Here is a 15,523-nt window from a genome sequence, read left to right as displayed (position 1 = left end):
TTTTATGAAAGATATGTATGTTTTGTTATGAAAAGAAAACTTGAAACCAACCTCGGTCATGTTATCTGCATTCGCATGAGATTTCGTTTAAGAAGAGAAAAATATTTTCTATCATAACTGGTGTAGACATGAGCTATTTTGACATTCTGTTTCTGAATTGTGGAAAAAAGAGCGAATATAAAAACCTGTGCATGATTATGTGAAGATGCTCTGAATCTGTTTTGATTATGAAGATGATATAATTCTGTTCAGAAATAACATAAAATAGTAAAACTACTAAATAAGACTCTTCAAGAAATACTTGTACCCTTTGGCACTTATTCCTCTACGATCATCCAACCTTACTAATACTTTTTACTCCTGATTTCCAGCTAAACCATCGAAATTATTTGAAAAATATTGTGGAGAAACATAACTGAAACATCACATCAGAACATAATTTCATATTTAACCCACATGGTAGAGTTGTGCAAATCTCGGCGGCCAACCGAGTAGAAATAGAATGTGGAATATTCCCCTTATTATTTTCGGAGTCCCGAGTGTGCACACACGAAAGATCACGTAGAAAACCACTTTGCTTCCAAAAGTGGGTGCTTCAGAAACAGAAAAGTTGGTAACAACCCAAATAGAGGCCACAGTTTTACACCCATGGTAAGGTTAAAACAGAGTAGAAACAGAACCATATACAAAATCAGAATGTCATGCCAAAAGTTTTCAAATGCCACATCTTATCAAAACAGAGTGCCCGAAGGATAGCTTTCCACAACTACGCATCGACTAGTCAGTTTCATGGACACCTAGTCAGGGTACAATCAGATCCGAATGAGCTCAGACGACGAAGAAAAACTACATTCATCGTTGACCGAGGACTCTATTGCTACGGATCTATGCCCTTCGGACTGAAAACTGCCGAGGCAACATACTAATGGTTGATCAACTGAATGTTCAAGAACCAAATAGGTCATAGCATGGAGGTACATGTGGATGACCTGCTAGTCAAAAGCAAAAATTCCAAGCAGCACATAGCCAACTTGCAAGAAGTCTTTACGATCCTTCGGTAATACAAGATCAAGTTCAACCCACTGAAATGTGCTTTCGATGTGGAATCGGGAAAGTTCCTGGGCTTTTTGGTGTTTGAGCGTGGCATTGAAGCCAACCCTGAGAAAGCTGCAGCCATAATAAACATGCCTCCACCTCAGAGCATCAATGAGGTATAGAAGTTGGCAGGGCGAGTGGTCACGCTAAACCGATTCATTTTCTGCTCAACAAATAGATAGTACCTAACTCACCCGCTGCTCCTCAGCTAGGCAGAGCCAGGAGAAGGGTTGCTAGCATACTTGTCGGTGTCCCCACATGCCGTGTCGACAATCCCGGTTTGGAAGAAGGAGGGATAATACACTGTTTACTACACGATTCACACATTCAGGGGAGTTGAAGCAAGGTACCTGCGAATGGACATGATGGCTTTCGCCCTGGTAATCGCGACAAGGCAATTGAGACCCTACTTCCAAGCCCACCCCGGTACTAATAGATACTCCCCTCAAGAAAATCTTACAAAGACTAGACATGTCGGGCCACCTGCTTAACTAGGCCATCGAACTAAGCAAATTCGACATTGAATATTCCCCTTGTACAACCATAAAGGGACAAGTGCTAGCAGACTTTGTGGCTGAGTTCATTGACTTCCCTGAAGAGGTGCAAGCAGCACCGGTAGGAAAGTCCTGACAAGTCTACGTCGATGGCTCATCTTGCCGGGATGGAAAGGGTGTTGAAGTACACATCATCACGGGTGTCGGCGAAGAACACAACAAAGCGATCAAACTCACCTTTAAGACAACCAACAATGAAGCCGAGCATAAAGCACTACTAGTTGGGTTAGCAACTGCCAGAGCATTAGGGGCAGCAAAAGTGAAAGCTAGGGTAGACTCCCAATTAGTCATTAGCTAGGTGAGGGGTGAATTGCCCCCAAAATATCTTTAGCTAGATGGAGAAGAGCGTGATTTCTTCTGCTACTTTCACATCCAACAAATCCTGAGAGGAGAAAACCAGCAGGTGGACAAGTTGGTGCGATCAGGACAAGAAGATTCATGCCTACTAGAGAATACAGTAACTTGAATAGTGGACTTCCTAGCTATAGGACTGAAGTCTCGGTAATCGACCTTGAAGCACCAAAGGGGGCAACTGATATAATGAGGTACCTCAGCACCAACGAGTTACCATGTGATAAGGGGAGGCTCGGAAGGTTAGAAATAGGGCAGCCCACTTCACGATAGTCGAGGGGGTCCTATATAAGAGGGGCTTCTCCAAACCTCTCTTGAGATGTGTCTGGTTAGATGAGGCCCAATATATACTGAGCAAAGTGCATGAAGGAGTTTGCAGCAGCCACCTGGGAGGAAGAGCCCTTGTCGTAAAGGTAATGAGGGTAGGATACTACTAGCCCTACGCCCTCAGAGATGCTGAGGAGTTTGTGAGAAGATGCTTGAGGTGCCAAATTAACGCTCCAGTCCCACACAACCCACCAAATGAGCTGGCGTCAATCACGTCACCATGACCGTTTGTGCAATGGAGGCTGGACCTCATCAGACCATTTCCCTTGGGCAAATGAGGGGGTTAGATTTGTAGTCGTTACAGTTGACTATGTCACCAAATGGGTGGAAGCGGAAGCACTGGCCACTATCACTACTGCCGGCACTGGCCATTATCACTACTGCCGCTATGACGAGATTCTTGTGGAAATCCGTAATTTGCTGCTTCGGTATTCCCTAAAGCATCATATCGGACAATGGTCGACAATTTGACTCCTCTCATTACCTAGAGTGGTGTATAGAACTTGGAATCAAGTTCAAATACTTTTCCCTTGGCCATCTGCAGTCCAACGGGCAAGTTAAGGAGACCAATAAAACCTTGACAAGAATCCTAAAGAAAAGGGTAGTGGACCAAAAAGGAAGATGACGCCGGATCAGAATAGAAGATTACTCTGATGGCTAGTTAAAGAAGTTAGAGATTGAGATTAAGAAAAATCGTAAACAATGATAAACTCTGAGATTAAGGTTTTATTATGAAAAAATCAGTTCTCCCTCTGAAGCCCAATCGGGTACAACACTTCCACCCGGAAGATAATGACGAAAGGTTGAAGGAGGAGTTCGACTTGTTAGAAGAAAGAAGATGGGAAGCCAAGGTAAAAACAGCGAGCAACAAGAGAAAAGCTGATTGATACATCAATAAACGGGTCAGACCCAGATCTTTCAAAGAGGGCAATTTGGTGTTAAAGCAGATGAAAGTTACGACACAAGAAGAAGGAAAGTTGGGACCACGCTAGGAGGAAACCTATGTAGTAACGGCTAGCAACAGACCAGGCTCCTACCGCTTAAAAGATGAGAAAGGTAGGGAGCTCCCCCACCCGGGGAACGACGAACATCTGAAGAAGTTTCTCCCTTAAGATTGTAACTGGCTAATGCATATGTAAACGCCTAATATGTCTCACTTGATCACTCGCCATGAAGATAGGCTAGGAACAAGTCCCAGGGCTTGCCCAGATGTCCCATCGGACACAAGTCCTTGACTTGCCGACCTTCATGCCACAAGCCGAGTCCTTTGACTCACCATGAAGATAGGCTGGGCACAAGTCCCAGGAATTGTCCAGACCGCCCGTCAGACCTAAGTCCCTTGACTTGCTGACCTTCGTGCCAAAAGTCGAGTCTCTTGACTCGCCAAGAAGACATGTTGGGCACAAGTCCCAGGAATACTTACCTAAATGGCTCGTCAGACACAAGTCCCTTGACTTATCGACCTTCGTGCCACGAGCTAAGTCCCTTGACTCGCCACAAATATAGGCTGGACACAAGTTTTAGGACTTGCCCAAACGGCCAGTCGGACACAAGTCCCTTGACTTGCCGACCTTTTTACGACAAGCCAAATCCTTTGATTCGTCACGGAGATAGGCTGGGCACCAGTACAAGTCATCGCGATAACAAAAAGAATAGCATCGCTTCAACAAGAACAATAGAAAGCCAAACCCCGTTTTATTCAAATGAAGATGTCATTTACAGGAGGAACCACACGCAGTACAAACTACAAAATAAAAAAAAAAAGGTATTATAAGGAATTCTTAAGTGCCGGGAGGGGAAGGAGGACGAGCTTCAGGGAAGGCGGCGGGCACCAGGTCCCAGCCCAAACCCCTGGCAAAGTGAAACACTTGTGAGTTGGGCTTCAGAGAGGCCAAGTTGAAAACCCTCAGGTTGGCCTCGAGATTCTAAATAATGTGGTCCCGTAACCTTTTGAGACCCTCCTTACATCCATAACTCCAGGCCAAGTCTCGAACGTCCCTGACCTTCTTTAGCTGGGACCGCAATGCATCCCGTGTTGAAGAAAATTCGACGCCTAGATCCTAGATCTTGGAGTCAAGCCACTTCACGGCTTCCTTCTTGCGCTTTATCGCCTTAGTAGCTTAGAGAGCTTGCCTGACATCCACCTGATACGATGGGAAACAACGTTATGTTGCTCGGTCAGTTGCGCCTTATCCTCGCAAAGGACATCAAGTGACCTCCTGACCTCCCTTAGCTCATTTTCGCATTCATCTAGTTTGGACTGGACCTAGTCCTTCTCGTCTTCCCTGAGCCGAGCTTCCAAGCGAAGGTGCCTTGCCTCCTCCTACGCCTTGGAAGGGCCTTCTCAAGCTTGCGCTAGCGTCGTGCATAGGGCTGTAAATAAACCAGTCTGTTCAATAACTTTTAGAATCCCTATGTTTCTTGTGTTTCGTGCTTTATCCCCATAACATGACGATCAATGTAAGTTAGTTTCTAACTTACTTTTAGATTACTGTGTATGTGTGTTGGTAAGGGAACTATTGGTTATGTACTCATGTTATCATGCCATGCCATGTCAATACAAGTTTATTTGTTACACATATTATATTCTGTCATGAAATATTCATTTGTTACACATATTATATTCTGTCACAAAATAGTTATCTGTTACACGTTATGTCATGTCACGTAATACTACCTATTACACATTATGTCATGTCACATAATGTTGTTTGTTAGTTACATGTTATGTCATCGCGTAATGTAATATGTTACATTTTATGCCATGTTACGTATTGTTTATCTGTTTTATGTTACGTCAAGTCATGTATCTCACGTATATGTCACGTCATGTCTAAGTATATAGTGTGTCTCTAAAATAGTATTTTCTCAGTTAGTCATACTTGGGATACTCGTGATGTAATCATTATAATTGTTTCAGCATCTTCATTTATAATTCACGTTGGGTGCTTCCAACGTAATCATTTTGATTGTTAGAATACATCTACTTAAATGCTCCTGACGTAATCATTTTGATTGTCAGAGTATTACTAGGTACTCTTGATGTAATTATTCTGAGTGTTAGGGTATCTCATTTAAAATACTTATAGTGTGATCATTCTAATTGTATGAGTATCTCTAACGCAATATGTTTGGCAAAATCATTCTGATTGTTCACTATTTCTGAGGAAACAACTGGCGAAATCATTTTGATTGTCAAAGTTCATGTTCACTTTCATGTTTAAGTTCATGCTCAAGTTCAGTTTATTGAACAAGATTTCAAGTTCATGTACTTCACGTTCAACTCATGTTATTCAAGCTCAAGTACACGTTCAGTTCATGTTTCAAGTTCACGTTTAGTCATGATTCAAGTTCACATTCAGTTCATGTTTCATTTCACGTTAAGTTCATATTCAGTTTTAGTTCCAGTTCAATTCATGTTCACGTTCATGTTTAAGTTCATGTCCAAGTCAATTCACGTTCAAGTTCATGTCATATCAAGTTTTGTTTCAGTACAGACAATTCTCAAGTTCAAGTCATGTTAAATGTCAAATCACGTCAAGCTTATTCATGATCATGTATGCATTCATACTTTTACTATCATGTATGCATTTTTTATATGTATGTTAAGTTATTTGTTAACTTGTTGAAATTTATAATCAAATCTTACCATGGTAGTCTCAACTATCATTTTCCTTTAATAAGAGACCATGTGTCAGGATCAGGAGGTGCACCAGAGGTCGACCAACTGGAAATGATCGATTAGACGGCAACAACACGACGCAGAGCTCATAGCCTCAATACTCCGATTTATCGTTAGTATTATGGCATCATTGATTGAGCTGCGCGAGCTACTCAATGAATTAGCCTAGTAGTTACTTTAGTTTCTACTTGTACTTAAGGTCCTCGGTCTCCAGTATTCTTATGATTACAAACCTTTTGGACTCATGTTGTAACCATGGATGCTTAGCATTTCAATATGTATGGATTATGTTTTAAGTATTTCGGATATCTTTAGTTTGGTGCATAGTATTTATTAAGAAAAAAAATTATCCGGTACGAATGTCATATATTGTTAGATGCATGCAAGTGCATTACATCTTTATTTGTCATAAGCTGGGGCAGGTAACCTTCTGTTGCATGTCCCGATGCTTCAAATGTATGTCCAATTCCAAGAGGAAATCTGGGGGTGTCACAATCCAAAGATTATATCATCTAACTAAATTTGCATACTTCATAGGATGTGTAGACTTTTTCTCTTGAAAAACCACCAAAGTCCCACTGCTTACATTCTCGCCTCAAACTACCTTTTGAGGTTCTCCAAATTCAATTTTCAATCACCTTTAGGTGGAGATAAGAAACCTAATACACCTTTGAGCTACACTATTTCAAAGAATTCGTATAGAACACCTTATATTTACAAGAGCTGATATTTTTAGCTATTCCCTGTATAGAACTCCTACTTCAAACTCTTTTATTGTTGATACAAAAGCTGATATGAGACTTCATTTTCAACTTTAAGAAAATTCAAATGTCAAAAAAGATATAATATATTTTTCACAAAATCCAAAAAATTGGACCGAATGAATCGACCGATCCAGTCCTAAAAAAATGATGGAGCAAGATTTTCGTTTCGTGACCCCCTAACTGATTGGACCGATTACAACCCTAAGTACGGTGTCTTCTCATTGAAATCTACCATGTCTTGTCGTTTCAACTTCCCATACCATCCCCTTCACATTGCTTTGTTTCTTCCTCTCTGCAAATCTCGTTCTTTGATCTCTTAGGTTTTTTGTGGCCCACCAAAATTCCTGCTAGAAATACTTTGTGGGCTTCTCATTCACACTAGTCCCCTAACGACACCTGGGAAATGTGATTTTCAAGGGTTTGGCTAGCATTAGGTGACTAAGGCTTAGTTTGGGTAGCCAAGATACCTCAACATTTTCCAAGCATTCTCCTACTATTATAAATACTCCACATGCCAAACGCAATGAACCATCTTCATACCAAAATCTTTCTAAAAATCACTATAATATTTATCACTATTAAATATAAATAAAAAATAAAATTACTATAATATTTATCACTATTATATATAAATAAAAAATAAAATCAGTATAATATTTATCACTATTATATATAAAATAAAATAAAATCAATATAATATTTATCACTATTAAATATAAATAAAAAATAAAATCACTATAATATTTATCACTATTAAATATAAATAAAAAATAAAATCCCTAAATATTTATCACTATTAAATATAAATAAAAAATAAAATCACTATAATATTTATCACTATTAAATATAAATAAAAAATAAAATCACTATAATATTTATTACTATTATATATAAATAAAAAATAAATATAAATAAAAAATAAAATCACTATAATATTTATCACTATTATATATAAATAAAATCATCATTAAAAAAAAATCAATCATTGATGGGACCCACACCTTTTTTAATTATCTAGTCAAAAGTCAACAACTCAACATACTTCATATATCCAAACAACTCAAAATACTCTCAATGGGACCCACAAACCCACTTCAATCTCTACTCATAACTATTCACAAAACATTCTCAACACTTCTCAAGTATTCTCACTACCCAAACGTAGCCCAAGATAATAGACATCATCTTAAGTTTAAATTATGTGAGTTGTTGAATATAAAATACTTTAAGTTTGTTTGGTGTTTGTAATTAAGTATTTTAGATAAGTAAAAACATGTAATTCCGAATCTTATCCATTGAAAAGTTTGAAGTTGAAACTACTCTAAGGCTGTGGAGATAGCTTCCTATTGTTAGCAAACTATTTGCAAAACCATTGCATCAGATTCAATCTGTCAATAGAATTTCACTGGGACTTAGAAACTGCTTTCGGAAATATATTTAAACTATCTTACTAATTAGGAATGGTAAGATTGAATTCTAGAGATTTTGAGAGCACTTCTCAATGCTTATTTAGGTGAGAAAATTCCATTGAGAATTTTCATATTATTTTCCTCAAAAAGTGTGATTGTGATTCGAGGTTCAGAGAGTGTGATTGTTTTAGCTACTGGAGTTCTAGTAGAGAAGCCAATATTTGACGTTTGTCAAACGTTCTGGCTGCTACTGTGGTAGAGACAAATGAGTCGTTTGTCTAGTCAAGTAAGATTGACAATTGATAAATGTCCTGTAATTGAAACTTGCTTGTAAAAGATTTTCAAATAGTGGATTAATGTTTATGGGTAAGCTGCCCCGTAGGGTTTTACCTTTCAAGAATTAAAAGGTTTCCCTTTGTTACCCAAATTTTGTGTTATGCAATTGATTTATTTTATGTTAATGTTGTTCTTATTGAATAATTGCATGAATATTGATTAAAAAATTGATTGATAGAATTGGTAGACCTTCAGAAGCGGTATTTGGAAAATTTCAATCTGCATTAAAGCACGGTTCACTACTTGAGTGTGATTCGTATCTATGTAGATCATGTAATCATCATTATTAACCCCTCCACATTTTGATGGGGACAACTACGCCTATTGAAGTTCAAATGAGAGCCTTTCTCAAATCTCAAGATGAACGTGTGTGATATTCAGTAGAAAAAAGGGTGGACTATGCCCAAGACAAGGCTGGACACTTGGTCTAGAGATGAGATCAACAACTGCAACTAGAATAGCAAAGGGGCTTAATGCCATTTTCATGGTTGTCTCTCCCGAAGAATTTAAAAGAATCTTATGTGTCAGATTGCCAAAGAAGTTTGAGATACTTTGGAGGTTACACATGAAGGCACAAGGATTGTCAAAACTTCAAATGCTAACCTCGAAGTTTGAAGAGATTAAAATGCAGGAAGATGAGACCTTTAATAACTTTTATATGCTAAACTTAATGATATTGTGAATTCCAGGTTTAATCTTGGCGAGAAGATGGAAGATTCAAGGGTCATGAGAATTTCGGCTAGGATTCTTGATATCAATGTGATCGAAGCTTGGTTGAATTTTAAGAAATGAAATGAGGTGTTTAAAGGACAGAAATGCCCTTGAGAAAACGGCAAAAAAGGTTTGAGCTAGGGGCACATCAGTCAATTAACACAAAAGGAGGAAGATGGCACAAAAAAGTTTGAGCTAGTTCCCCTACTTAGGGAACTACCTCTTTCCCTGGGGAGGTGGGGGCTGATGGGAATATTTTTCAGGCCGCCTTCTTCAACGCCTTTATCCAACCAGCTCCTCGTGGGGCCCCGGTCACGGAGTCTCCTGTCTCATTCGAGGAGATGCACACACGGGAGGCCCTCTGCCTGTTCTGCCCACGGCCACGACGGGGTCCCTGTCCTCTCCTTCCTTTTTTCCAAGTGTTGGGGTAGGGGCTCCCTCCTCCACTTCAGTCCAATGCCCAATGATAGGAAGGAGGTGAGCCTGAGCTCCCCCTTTATTGTTGAGCCAAGTGATGATCGGATGTCGATCCCGTTGCCTTCCATGCGTTGCCCCTTAGAGACAAAAGTGGACTCCTACCTCACCTCTCTGGAGGGGCCGTCCCTGGATAGTCCCTCGATGGGTGAGTCAAGCTTGTCCAAGGGGGAAGCCCTACCTGTGATCACAAGGGGCCTCTCGCTGGTGAGGGGCCCTTGATGACTGAAAAACCCTTATTGGGTCTTGCCTTATTTGGACCTGTGCGGCCTGGGGAGGTGGGGGCTGATATGCAGGAAGCCCCTGGCACGGGCCCTTCCTTGGAGTCTGTCCAAAACGTTTCGAGGCCTTTGTGGTAGCTAGTGGGAGCCGTAACATCCTCCCACGCCTGAGCGGGGCAAGCCTGACCATTAGCTCGGGTTTTGAGAGGGCTTGGGCCAAGGCAATTGATTGAGAGGCTCAGAAACTAAGGCTTCTATTTGCCCAGGTATGCCATTCCAAACCATCCCCCATACTACAGGCCACAGATCAGCTGGTGAGCCTGATCATTAAAGAGCGGAGGGAGCTCGAGGAGGAAAACAGGGCACTTTAATCCCTGGCTCTCCTTACCCACCTGGAGATTCACAAGGCGAATCAGGAGATCGAGGTCCTCTCCTTGGAGCATGACCAACTGATAGACAACTTGGAGGTCTTGAAGGAACGCCATAGGCTTCTGAGCAAGAAGGTGCAGAAGCTTAAAGGGAAGAAGACTGTGCTGAAGTAGGAGCTAGCTGGGGTCAATGAGGAGCTCTCCGGTGTTTTTTTAGAGTGTAGGCGACTCCGGGACAAGCATGCCGACGCCGAGAGGGATTTAAAGTGGAGGGAAGAGGAGCTGTAGTCGGCCCTAAGGGGGCTTCTGGCGCTTCGGGAAGAGAAGGATTAGATGGCCTGGGAGTAGGCCTCAACTGCCAGGTGATGCTCGCAGCTGCTATTCAAGCACTTCTCGCTTGTTTGGGAAGTTCGACGCTAAAGGGCAGAGGAGCAGAGAAGCGGGGTTCTGGTCCGTAGCTTCAAAGTTAAATTGGTGAATGCGACGAACACCATCTTGGCTCGGGACATTCAGATCTCATCTATGGAGTCCAGCCGAGAGGCCAGTGCCATGTACTTGGACGAGATCAAGTCCCAAGTCCAGAACACTCGGGCCATTTGGAATGCGGCTTGGGGGTACGGCTATAGGTCTAGCCTCCCTAGAACCGAACCCTCATGCTGACGCTTTCGTCAAGAACCTTGGGAGGGCAGAGATGCCTCTAGCCTTCCCAGGCACTCCCTCTCCACCCCAATAGCTGCTATTGTACAGCCTTGACCTTGCAGTTCGGCAGAGACTCGACTTTGCTGGACACGAAACTCGGCAAGTTTAGGGACTTGTATCCAAACGGCCATGTGGGCATAGTTTGTGGTGCTCTGGGCTAGACCTCAACCCCGCAGCGAGTCTAGGGACTCACTTGGCTTTGCCGGACACAGGGCTCAGCAAGTCTTGGGACATGTATCCAAGTGGCCATACGGCCAACCCCACGACAAATCTAGGGACTCGGCTTTGCTGGACACGAGACTCAGCAAGTCTAGGGACTTGTATCCCAGCGACCATGTGGGTAGAGCTCGTGGTGCTCTGGGCTCGGCCTTGACCCCACGGCGAGTCTAGGAACTCGACCTTGTTGGTCACGAAGCTCGACAAGTCTAGCGACTTGTATCCGAGTAGGCATGAGGGCAGAGCTCGGGATACTCTAGACCTGGCCTCAACCCCACGGCGAGTCTATAGACTCGGTTTTGCTGGACATGAGGCTTGGCAAGTCTAGAGACTCGAAAAATCTAAAGACTTGTATCCGAGTGGCCTTGTGGATAGAGCTTGGGGCCCTCAGGACCTTACCTTAACCCTGCAGCGAGTCTAGGGACTCGGCTTTGTTGGTTTTTAGTTTTGACAATTCGGCAAGTATGAGGCGAAATCCACACATCTTTATTTAAAAGTTTACTGGATACATTTGTAAGTATACGGGCTCTATTCATGGATAACAATTGTGATCCCTTGGCAAAGTACCTCTTTCGGCGCTCGGTGTTCCAAGGATGGGGGAGTTTGTGGTCTTGTCTATCTTTGAGGCAATAGGAATCGGGTTTGTTGCTCGCCGTTACTATGTACCTGCCTTCCCAATGTGGCCTTAATTTTCCTTCCTCCTGGGTGGTCACCCCGGTCCGTTTTAGCACCAGGTCTCCTGTTTTGAATGAGTGCAGCCTAACTTGCTTATTGAAGTACTGCTCCGCTTTCCTTTTATTGCTCATTGTTCGCATCACAGTTTCTTTCTGTCTTTCTACTATGAGATCCAGGCTTTCTTTCAATCTCCCATCATTGACGCTCATGTCGAAGTGCTGGACCCGATATGTGGGCATTCTTACCTCCATAAGAATCATCGTTTTGCTCCCATAGGTGAGGGCGAAAGGAGTCTCTCCAGTGGGGGTCCTAACGGTTGCCCGGTATGCCCATAGTACCCCAAAAGTTCTTCAGCCCATCCTCCTTTATGAGCCCCCAACCTTTTCTTTAGGGTGGACAATAGAGACTTGTTGGTTGCCTCAGCTTGACTGTTGGCTTGCGGGTGTCCTGGTGAAGAGTCTTTGACCTTAATCCCTAGCCCTGCGCACCATTCCCGGTAGTGCAAGCAATCAAATTGTCTCATGTTGTCCAGCATGAAGCTCTAGGAAATACTGAACCGACATACCTTCGTGATAGCCCGGGCGGTGATGGCTGCCAGGGCCTCTACTTTGAACAATTTTGTGAAAAAGTCGATTACTACGACCACGAACTTTGCCCCCCCTCTAGCCATTGGGAACGGGTCGATCATGTAATACCCCATATTTTTTTAGCGTATTTATTTATTTTTTGTGGAAGTTTTTTTTATATAATTAATTTAAATATTATTGTTCTTGTTTTAAAAATTTATCGAATTTTTCTTGTTGGATTTATTTTATAATTTTTAAGTTGTGAAATTTATTTGGATGTGCTTTGGTGTTATTATTTAATGTCTGTTTTTAAATTTGCGTTTTGCTTTAATGAATAATTTTATTGTTGGACTTTAATTGTTATTGTTTTATTTTATTTTATTTTTTCTTTTTCTTTTCTGTTTTTTTTTTCTCCCACGCACGGCACTACACGTTGCACGTCTATCTCTTTTCTTTCTCTAGGGTTTTCTTAGCACCCGTATATTTTCACACTTACACCCTTGACCTTCGAAACTACCCTGTGCCGTCGCTGCCACCAGCCTCCAGAGTTCACCATCGTGCAGCCCCTCCTAGTTCGACGTCAACTTCCATCTCCACGCACGTAAAACCGACGCCACCGTTAGCGTCCTTCACCTAGGCTCAACGCCTCTCTGTGCGCCATCGTGTCCGTCTCGGCCTCAGCCGCAGCAGCATGCCGTTACCGTGAGAGCGTCCCGCTCATTCAAGGAGGTCAGCAATCGCGGGAAACCATTGCACCACGTGAGACGCTGAGCAAGCGGATCGCACGGCAAGAGACTCGCCCGCGCACGGCCAAAAGCCATCCTGCATCTTCACGGTTTTATCCAACCGTCTCCTGGAAAACCGCAGCCTCCCAAGGAAGTCAAGTCGTCGCTTGCTCCTCCTCAACGCTGCCATGCGCCGCCACCGTGACCCAGCCGTGAACCCGTAGCCTTCGATAGCCATCCCGCAGCCTCTGTTTTTCACTCCCGAAATAGAGGATGGTTCTCCTCCTACCGTGAGCCATTGCAACCTTTAACCACCGTGAGCTTCTTCACGTTGCGGCTCCAGAAACCGCCGGCGAAGTTTTCCGTCACCCCATGTCCGCCTCTTGCCGGCCCGCCGCACGGTATCTCCCTCTCTGTTTTCTGTCTCTCACGTTGGTTTACTCTCCTGTAAGCTTTCTCTCACCGTGCATCTCTCTCTCTCTTTCTCGTCCAGTGCATAGCCACCGAGTGCACTACCTCCTGTCGCACTTCACCATCTCGGTGAGTCCCTGCCGCCGCTGCATGTTTTTCGTTTATTCTGTTGTTTGTTTATCGTCCGTTTTACGTATAGGGTGCTTATATATATATATATATATATGTGTGTGTGTGTGTGTGTGTGTGTGTGTGTGTGTGTGTGTGTGTGTGTGTGTGTGTGTATATATTTATAAGTAAAGTTTTAACTTGGGCACTTACTAGTTTTAACCTAATATATATTAGGAAAGTTCACGGTTTGAGTTTCGGCTGAGAAGAAATTTTTGTGTGTTGAGTTTATATTTAATTAGGATTTTGTTTTAAGTTTTAATAAATATTATATTGTATTTTGATAATATTGTTAGTTAAAGTAAGTAAATCTATTTTTCATAAGAGGTGAGTTTTTCATGAATTATTTTAGGAAAAGTTTAGTAATCAATGTATTCTTTTTATTTATAAAATATTGTTGGTATTTTAGATATTTTGAATATTAATTTTTATTGAGTTCTATAAGTATCATAATACTTTTTCGATAAATTTTCTTCTCCAGTACGATTTCGATTAAGTGAATATTGTTGGTCTTAGAAAATGTTGGTATTTTAGGTATTATGAGAATTTTAGGTTTTGAGGTTCTTAAAATAGGTTCTTTTAGCATTTTTAAGTTTTAATATCAAAATACGTGGTTGATTGGAAATTTATGGAAGTTACGTGATTATTTTATAGGTGACGATTAATATTTATTCGGTATTTTTTAGGAAAGTTCTGAAAATCTAAGAAGTCCAGGTAAGCGAGGTTCCTATACTAGACTTTGCATTAAAATAAAATGAACTAAGGTCCTTCTTGGAAAATGTGCATGTTTGGTTATGAAAAGAAATCTGAAAACAACCTCAGATATTTGTTCTGCATTACTCATAAGATTCTGTTTAAGAAGAAAGTATTTTCTGTCATGACTGGTGTAGACATGAGCTTATTTCTGATATTCTGTTTCTGAATTTTGAAAAAGAGAGTGAATATGAAATTTTGTGCATGAAGTATGTTTTGTGATCTGATTCTGTTCTGTTTTGTACTCTGTTATGATGTGGCATCTGAAAAACCTTTGGCATGACTTTCTGACTCCGATTCTTACTCTGATATGGTGATTTTGATTCTATTTTGCTCTGAATGTGGCCCTGTCACGGGATATAATAGTGACCTCTGGCCTTGTCACGGGAGATAATAGTGACCTCTGGCCCGCCACGGGATATAATAGTGGTTTTCTGTTCTGAGTGCAATCGCTTTGGTAACACGGTGATTTATGTTCTGCTTTGCTTTCCGCAGGATGCACAACCCTACCACGGGGGTTAAACATGGTTTCTGTTCTGATATGATAGGATAAGATGAAGTTGTTCAGTCATGTTGTGCCAAAGGAGTCTTTGAACATGAAAAATTGGTTTCTGAATATGAAATATTTGAGAAGTCGCTCTAATTTTCTGATAAAACGTATTTGTTTGAGATTTGCATATTATACTGAAATGTTTTGTTTCTGCATTCCGAACTCTGTGAAAATGCCCATGTTTACACACTAGTATATGTCCTCTGCTTACTGAGTTGTTGATAACTCACCCCTTATCTCCATTCATCAGATGATTTTTGAATAGACCAGCTAAGGATCAGGATTATGGAGTATCGGTGAGATGATTTTTAAGTATAGTGGATTACTCATAGAAGATTTTTTAGAAGTGGCGGATTTTATTAAGAGACTTTGTAGTATTCTGATGACGTTATATTTTGGAGTCTATAAATTTTGTTGATTATCAGGTTATATGAATTAACTCTCCAAACCCTCGGGAACAGGGCTTTA

The 15,523-nt window shown here is 41.6% G+C and overlaps 1 long non-coding RNA gene across 1 annotated transcript; it reads left to right on the top strand.

Annotated features, from left to right (window-relative positions):
* The first annotated feature begins 13,202 nt into the window (after positions 1–13,202).
* Positions 13,203–14,580, top strand: LOC121266605. Its single transcript, XR_005940840.1, has 3 exons — positions 13,203–13,547; positions 13,667–13,713; positions 14,407–14,580. It is a non-coding gene; the product is annotated as an uncharacterized LOC121266605 (long non-coding RNA).
* Positions 14,581–15,523: the final 943 nt, after the last annotated feature.

The sequence above is a fragment of the Juglans microcarpa x Juglans regia genome, chromosome 5D (assembly GCF_004785595.1).
Source record: "Juglans microcarpa x Juglans regia isolate MS1-56 chromosome 5D, Jm3101_v1.0, whole genome shotgun sequence".
Taxonomy (NCBI): Eukaryota; Viridiplantae; Streptophyta; class Magnoliopsida; order Fagales; family Juglandaceae; genus Juglans; species Juglans microcarpa x Juglans regia.
This window is presented reverse-complemented; position numbering and strand designations above follow the sequence as displayed.